Source organism: Phalacrocorax carbo, chromosome 9 (assembly GCF_963921805.1).
Source record: "Phalacrocorax carbo chromosome 9, bPhaCar2.1, whole genome shotgun sequence".
Classification (NCBI taxonomy): domain Eukaryota; kingdom Metazoa; phylum Chordata; class Aves; order Suliformes; family Phalacrocoracidae; genus Phalacrocorax; species Phalacrocorax carbo.
Window position 1 is genome coordinate 34,632,955 of NC_087521.1, and position 8,627 is coordinate 34,641,581.

The 8,627-nt window shown below is 50.4% G+C and overlaps 1 protein-coding gene across 9 annotated transcripts in view; it reads right to left on the reverse strand.

The window, feature by feature from the left end:
* FBXO34 (F-box protein 34) overlaps positions 1 to 8,404 on the reverse strand; it is a 45,945-nt gene extending 37,541 nt beyond the window's left edge. For 7 of the 9 annotated variants that reach the window (XM_064461079.1, XM_064461074.1, XM_064461082.1 and 4 more), the window contains exon 1: positions 2,535 to 2,687. The gene's annotated coding sequence lies outside the window, so the exon portion shown is untranslated. Of the gene's footprint in view, positions 1 to 2,534; positions 2,688 to 3,475; positions 3,575 to 4,896; positions 4,976 to 8,005 lie in introns of those variants that run through there. The other 2 variants (XM_064461078.1, XM_064461075.1) reach the window with 1 other exon arrangement.
* Positions 8,405 to 8,627: the final 223 nt, after the last annotated feature.

Below are 8,627 nucleotides of genomic sequence, written 5' to 3' on the forward strand. Positions count from 1 at the left end.
CACGCTACAAGATGAGCTTCCAATTTTAAGGGACACACAAAGATGTTTTATATGTCAGCAAGAAAATCAGTTGCAGCTTAGCACTTGACAAGTCACTCACGCTTCTTCATGATCCTTATCTAAATGGAGAAAGGATTTTAAAAAGCATTTAGTGCAAGTGAAATGTATGCAGCTTCCTCCTCAACCTCTGCTCATTCTCCAGTTAAATATGAAAGAGACAACTTAGTCATACGGAATGTGCAAGATGATTTTAAGACACTGGTATTAAATCAAATCCCACAACTTTTCACACCTATTAAAACTGAACTTTGTCATTAGAAGGGGAGATTCTGATAAGCGCAATGCAATTAACAGACACTGCCTTTGTTACCGGCTGCTCGTGATGAAGCCCAGAACTCCCCGACATTCCATTTCTTCCCCTCAAAGGCTCTGCACTACAGCAAATTTATGGGTTTAGCATGTAAGAGGAGAATTGGGTACATTACCTTCAAAACCAGTCAATAAGGCTCTTTCACTCAGGCCCGGGGAAGGCGGGTGGCTGCTGGAAAGCAATACAAGTCGCTCCCTTCCCCCTCCCTTCAGGACCCAAAAACGCTGCATTCAAAACACTCCCAACCCCTGCAGCAAGGGATTAGCCATTTATTAAAAAGGAATCAAAACACTGTAAAAGGCTTCCAGTTAAGATTTCAAGGGAAAAAGAAAAAAAAAAAAACCCAAAACTAAAAAACACGCAATGCCGGTGCAACTGGAGTCGCATTAGGAATTCTTCTGGGCACTGAAGAACAAGCAGCTCAAGTGTAAGCAGGATGTCATTCGTCCAGACGATGCTGGTCAAATGGCTCAAAAGGAGGACAAAACTGGATTTAAAAAATTTTTAGTCACTCATTTTGCTGCCTCCACGTTAAGCAGTAACAACATTAACAACCTACAGGCATTTACGGGTTTAGACTTTAGACTTCCAAAACAACTGCCTACCTCCACGCTTCCCCCCCCACCCCCCTTTTTTTTTTTTGGCTCTTCTCTAGGGGTGACAGACAATTAGAATGGCCAATTATGTAAAACCTTTCATCCGAGAAAACACGAAGCACTACGCAAACACTCATTAAGCCTCACAACTCGAGCCTGCGCCACACGTTAGCCCGTTCAAAGCTAGCCTGGATATCTCCAGCTACCAAAACTGGATACTGAGAGCTGCGGCATAGCCGAGATAGCACGCAGCACAGCAGGGTTAACCACTAGAGTATTTACACAGCTTCGCAGGCGGGTTTTACAGCCCGCAACGAACCCCGAGCTGCTGTGGCTGCTCTTTACAGCCCCATCCAACCCGGTTATTTAAAAGCGGAGAGACGCATGCTGCTGTTGGGCGTTGTACAAAGCACCTCGCAGGACAAGCGTCAGACCCACTTCTGCCGCTGATACAAGATGGTTTTTTCCAACTGGAAGGCACGAGTCGATAACCTCAGTTTACCGAAGAAATTAAAAGCTACAGTTATTGTTTGGAGTAAGGCCTCGAAGGAAGTAATTTTGTGAAGAAATCACTTCCACCCTAATTGTACTTTTAACCTTTCCTTAGGTTCTTACACCATCCCCTTGTGAATGCATTATTAGAAGTATTATCTACAATATCTAATAATGATTAAAGCTTTATTTTTGGATCATTGTTTACGCTTACCGAGCTTCACAATCCTGCCTCTGAAGGGCTGATGGGTGGATGAAGCACGGGGTAAGCTGTGCGGACAAACACGATCAGGAAGTGACAGTAGTCAGAAGATCAAAATTTGGGGAAAAATATGTGGATTTGGGGAGTTTTGTTGTTTTTAAAGGAGAAACCCTACGTGCTCACCCGCAGGCCCACAAAGAGACCATACCCCACAAAAAGGGCGGGGGGGTGTTAGGACGACCCCCGCGTCCCCCGAGAGCCTCCCACCCCCGCGACCTCAGCCACGCGTGGGTCGTCGCCCCGCGGGACGATCGCGTCATACAACCGCTGGGGAGGGGGGATGCTCCGCGACTCGCAGGCCTGGCCGGGGTCGTGGAGAGGAGACGGGACCCGGCACCCACGGAGCTCCCACCACTCACCGCCGTGGGCTCAGGCTGTCAGAGCCGCCGGGCCGGGCCCGCCGGGAGGCGGGAAGGCCCCGGGAGCGCTGCCAGCGGAGCCAGGGACGGAGCACAACGGGGGGGGCGGCCCCCTCCGACACGGGAGAAGAAGGGTGCCGGCGCAGTGGGGAGCACCGAGAATAAAATAAAATAAACCCGAGAAGGTGCAGCTGGCGGCGGGGGAGGCGGGCGAGGAGGCCCGGTGCCCTCCGCGGGGCCCGGCGCCGCGCAACCCCGCGCCGGCGTGCGGCCAGCGGCCCCTCGGCGGCCCCCGAAGCCGCCATGGCCGGCCGGGAGAGCGGGCGGTGAGTGCGGGGCCTGTTCGCCGCCCACCTGCCCGCCCCAGCCCGCGGCCCCGAGCCGAGCCGAGCTGAGCCGAGCCGAGCCGACCAGCCCCCCCCCCCGCGACCCGCGCCGCACCGCGATAAGCCTACCCAGAGCGGGACCGGCCGCGCTCCCGCGGAGAGGAGGGGGAGTCCCGGCGGCGAGCTGCGCGGAGCCGCCAGGCTCGGCTCAGCTAGGCTCAGCTCGGCTCGGCCGGATCCCCCCCCCTTGCGCCCAGCCGCGGCGGCGGGAGGGACCGCGCCGGCCGCGCCAATCCGCGCCCGGGGCGGGGCGGGACGGGCCCGGGCCCGCCGGGGAGGGAGGGCCGCGGCAGCGGCGGCCGCCCCCGCGCCGTGCCAGGCACCGGCCGCGCCGGGCGGGTAGCGCGGGGGCCCGGTTTGGGGCCCCTCAGGTCTCCTCAGGGCCGGGAGCTCTTCTAAGGGCCCCCGGGGCTCCTCGAGTCTCCTCAGGCCGGGAGCTCTTCTCAGGGCCCCGGGGGGCTCCTCGGGTCTCCTCGGGGCCGGGAGCTCTCCTCGGGGCCCCCGGGGCTCCTCTCTGCCACCCTTCCTGGTCCCGCAGCTATCCTCAGTGCCTCAGCAGTCTCCCCAGGCTGGGACCTGAACGCTGGGGTGCCTGTCGCTGTGAGGTTTAGCAACCAATGTGGCACTGAAAGCAAGTGGGGGTGCCAGCTCTCAGCCTGGTGCCTGGCACCGGCAGCTTACGAGTGGAATTAGTATGGTGATAACAGGCTAAAAATCTATACAGTCCTCTGCAGGAGGCCAAAGAAACTCATTTTATAGACCTTCTGGCTCTAAAGTCTACTTAGCTCCTGACTGCAGGGCTGAAGAGCTGCTGCGAGGTTACTGGGAGTGTGAAGGGGTAGTCCTTCAGGGTACTGGAACTCCACCAGCGCTGTGCCAGCCTTGCCAGCTAGCTTGTTTTGCCAGTGTTGCCTCCCCAGCACAATCACTAAGTACCCTTTGCCATCATCTGTGCAGATGCTGCCCTCGACAGAGGAAAACCTGAGCTGCTGTTCCCGGTGTAGACGTACCCTCGGAGGCACAGCTGCACAGACCCTGGGCAGTGCTTTGTCACGCAAGGATCGCCCTTGCCCTGACATCTTCTCTGCTGTTCTGGCGAAGCTGTCAGCCTGCAGGGAGAGAAAGACGGGCACCAGAGAAGTCCTCCAAAACCAAATGTATTGAGAACAAGAGTGAAATGCAAAGGGAAGGCATTGGGAAAAGGGGAATTAAGCAGTGGCGCCAGATGGTAGCTTGAGCCTAAGGGGTTCCTGCAAGAAGGAGCCTTCCCCCTCCTCAAAAGATTTCAGCAGTTCGTTTCTGCTTAGAGGGAAGCAGGGAGGGATGCAATGTCCCTGCAGGGGACCACGGATGATCCAGGGTGACAGCAGGGCTAGCAAACCGACAAGGCCGGGTTTCTCTGACCCGCAGGAGGGCAGCAGCAGAGACACTACTTATTCTGTGTAATGCAATACTGTGAGAAGATCCTTGAGACCATTCTCAAGCTAAAAAGTAGTATAAGTGTGTAAGCACAGCACTGTGCCCAGTAGACCTGACGAGGGGCAGAGCTAATTAGCCAAGGCACAGGATCACATTAACATGGCATCTCAGATGGCTGAGATGAATCTCCCAACGTCTCTGGAGTCCCTGTTGACTACGGCTGCTATATACAAAGACAAAGCAAGGACGGGAGGGAAGATAGAGGTGAAATGAGTTGCTGAATGTCAAATATCAGATCAGTGACAGGACAGAAAAGAGAACCTACAGTTCCTCATCCCTCCAGTACTTTCTCCTCTGGACCGTAACAAAACCCTGGAACAACAGCCAGATTTAGCTGCTGCTGACACAGTAGCTTCATATGTTCCAGGAGAAAATTCTGTATTTTGGTACAGGACCATGGTGATTTTTTTGTGAACATGGAAAAAAAACCCTGCTTACTAGCATGGTACCAGAGTTCAGTGACACACGCTGACACACAACATATCACCAGTTCACTTAAAGGGGATTGAAATATGTGCCCTGTCATATCAGAAAAAAGCCTCACAACGGTACGGACCCAATTTTTTGTTGTATGTTCGTGGCTGGCTAAATGCCGTTTGCTGCTAAGTGACTTCTAATGATTAAACAACCTTTCTCCCCCTGCCCCCCCAGGGCATTTAGTGATAATATAAGAAAGATTTTGCACATTGTTTAGCTTACATGGCCATCTGGCACTTTTGCGTTTCTGTAGCCTTGAACATTAAAAAAACAATAGATAAAGAAACCCAGTCCTATCTTATCCGAGGCCTGGAGAAGTTTAACTCTGTCCCAGTACATGGGATTAACCAAGTCATTATAGCTCTTTTATTGTTTCCATCTTAATTAACGGTCATATTCCTCAAAGCTTTGTGTTGTTGTACTCTCTAAACCAGGCCGTTCCTTACTGCCTTTGCATTTTTTTTAGCTGTGAAACACTTAACTCCAGCAGTCGCATCCAGCTTCCGTACAAGATGTTCTGCTTCTGGGCAATGCAGACACAAAGGAGACTCATTCTGAGAAAAAATACATAGAGGCTTTAAGCCAAAATATTAATAAAAAAATACTAGAAGTCTTATCTAAGCTAGGGAAAAGGAGGTTCATTTCAAATGAAAATGCAATGGTCCTGGCCTAACTCAGTTAGAAACCTACTTAACACTGCTGAAGCATCACCTAATACCACTGCACTAAGTGATTTCTTCATCTGCTTTTGCTAAAGGGGATAAAAGTACAACTCACCCAAAGTAACCCACTCTAAAGACCCTGGAAACAACAAAAAGTTTGGTCTCAACTCAGCAGTGGCTTATGGTTGAATCCAGCATTGGTTCTTGGGTTAATTCCCGCTCCCCTCTTCCCCATGGAAGAAAACAAATGAGGTTTGAGTTTGTTTGGAAACAAATGTGGTTTCCTCAAGAATGTGGCTTTGGGCCTTGGAGGATGAAACCAGCTGCAGGATGCTTTCACCTGTAGCACTAGAGCACGTTTTTGGTTTTTGACTGAAATCTGTAACAGCAGGGAACACTCGGTGTAAATGCACCGTAAATAACAGAGGATGTAAAGGTATGCTGAGATAAAAACTACTCAGGCTTTGTTTCCAACGGTACTTTGCATTATAAGAGTGCTAGTTTGCATTTTAGACTAGCTCCAGTGAAAGCTGGGAGTTTATAAATGTGCTACAACATCTAGCTGTCAGGTGTCAGGCTGACAGAGTGCAATATAATACCCAGAGTCGGGTACCTCTTCTATTTATAGCCTGGAGAGTGTTAGACACCTCCCAAGGGCAAGCAGAACCTCCCACCTGCCAAGCTGAGACCTGGTTGTGGGAAAACATCAAACAAGGGACGTATTAGACTCGCTGTGCACAGCCAGCACGTAGGTGCTTCCATCAGCGTGGGACCCCGGGCCCACGCATCTGGGGTATGGGAGTCTAAAAGTGCTCTTTGAAGGAACAGAACAAGGTTACTGATTTGTTTTTAACAGCGTGGGCTGCATTTGATGTTGTTTGTTGTATGTGCTAACCTAAGTGGTAGAGCAAGTACCCAGGGGAAGGAAGATGCTCTCCAAGCTCATCCTGGTGGGAGTCCAAATGTGTCTCTCTCCTACCTGCTCGGGCCATACCCTCCTCCCAGGCTACATTATGGTTTGGTGGCTGGCTATCTCCCACTCCTGTTAAAAACGTGCTACTGTGCGAAATTAAACCCAAAGAACAGAGAAAAAAAATGCAGCAGAAGGCTTAACTCTGCTTCCTAGTTGTTGTAAGACAGGAATTTAGCTTCTGTTTTCTGTTCTTAGAATTTTTTCTGGTTTTTAAACTAGCGACCACTTCAGATGAAAAGCATAAGCAGAAGTGGGAACAGCAGCCAACGAGTTGTTATGGTTTTGCTGGACAACCCTTGATCAAGAGGCTGTGAATTAAATTTGGCAGGAGGACTTCCCTGTGCCCCCTGCAGCGTCATGCTGGGCTCCACATACAGTCATTTGCCTCCAGAGGCTTTTCTTTGACTCTGTGTGAATGGCAAGTGTGTGATGCTGTGGGCTACAGCTTTATAACTCCATTTGCCTGAGCTGCATGACAAATATATTCAGAAATTGTAATTATTTCAGGGCTAAATTTGGAGATAGGTTTCCCTACGTGCTCCATATTGCTCTTCAGGGAGGCGCATTTATGCATGGATGGGAGGAATTACCCTCACAAAGAACAATATCCCATGTGAACAAATGAAGAGTAGCAAGAGCAAGTTAGCAGATTTCCACGTAATTAGCTCCTTGGTACAAAATGTATCCAATAATGATAGTTGTACTGTCAAGAAATAGATAAATTCAAATTGGTTCTCAAAGCTTCAGTGGCTAAAATGTAGGCGTATTATCATAAAATCATCAGGACTGCATGAGAACGGCACAGTTAATCTTTCAGGCATGTATAATATTGGTACAGGATAATGAGTTTATATATTCATATTGCTTATCTCTATTAAATGGTATGATGTTTATTCCTCTTAACACAATAAAATCAGCAGCAATCAGGAATTTGGCTGAAAAAAAAATCATTACTGTGTTTTATCTTAAACTGACATTGCAATACTTTAAAATCATTCAAATACACCAAGGCCCTTGCGGTGACCTAGATGCTGTTAGTGGAAGGTGTCACCACAGCGTGCTGAGCTTTAACCGAGCTCGCTCAGGTAACAGCCAGCGGAGGTGCACGCTTTGAAGTGCATACTGCTGCGTTATCGCCGATGTTATTTGAGCTGGTGAGATCAAAGCCCCGGCTGTAGTGCAGCCACGCTCCTAAATTCAGTGTCAACATCCACGAGTGGGAATTAGGAAATGCACCAGTCTAGATGCTCCAAGGAGCAGCCAAGTATTGTTTCAGCACAAAGGAATCCTTCAGATGCAGATATACAGCAGGAAAATATGGGTTTTGGGAAGACACTCCTAAACTCATCTTTTCCCTAAACCCTGTGGTACGGCATGGCTCACGTCATTGGACTATATCCTGATATCATAAGGTAGAACTGCTGAATACCCTCAAATTCCACTGGTTTGGGAGAAAAAGGGGAGTAACAAAAAGCAGTAGACACCAAGGACTACATTGGTTTGGACTCTGGGCAGAGTCCACAAATACAAACTCCCATAGCTCTGTTGTTTAACTGGTTCTTTTTCATACCATTGGGGAACGTGGCTCCAGTCAATAACCTCCACACTAACCTTTTATTACCCTATAGGAAATCGGTGACAGGATTAGTCGGGATGGCCAATGTTTGCAAATCTTTGCTGTAACCCCAGCAGTCTATACAGGGAACTGGGGGGTGACGCTCCCCTGGCCACTACAACCCCTGCTGCACAGAGCCGCTCTCCAACGATGCAAGACCAATTGCTACCGTGGGGAAACAGCTCTGCACTCTGACCGAATTATCTTTAATCCACTTATTGCAGTCTCCATCCACCATTACCACATTTATATAAAAATTTATTGACGTGTTACTGTAACGCCATACGGAGGCCCTGCGTTTTAGGCTGTTGCATGGTTGTCCTCCGTCACTTACCATCACTCCTTTTCCCCGTTCAGCAACGCTTTTTCTTTCAAATGCAGTCTACATTTTTGCAGCGCCACCAAGTGGCTGGTTTCTCTGTTAGCATTTTTTGCGGTTTGCAATTCATAAACAAACGCAGAACAAAACTTGTCTTACAGGTGAGGATCGCATTAAACCTAACCCACCCCAGCAAACAGCAGGGCCCGTACCCTGCAGACGCAGGAGGGGATGAATATAAGGACAGCAAAGCCCGGCTCTACCTCAGGCCTGTGTAAAGCCGGGTTTGGTCCCTCAGGAGACGGCACAGCGAGGTTACTGAGGTACGGGCATAGACCTGCCGGGAGGTGCGAGGACCAGGGACCCCTCATCCTGCTCCTGGGTCCCTGCGGGGCGGGAGAGCACCACAAGCCGGAATGCAACTCTCACCTCCACCCTCAGGTAACCGCCGCCCGCCATCTTAGAGCGACTCTCCCGCGGCGGGCGGGGCGCCAGAGGAAAGCCTCGCCTCCCGCACTCCGCCGACCAACGAGCGGCAAGTGCGAGGAGGGAGACGCTTAGCGCAGCCAATGGGTATCAAGCATGGAGATCACGGGAGACCAATAAACAACCCTCTCTGCGATTTCAGATCCACCCC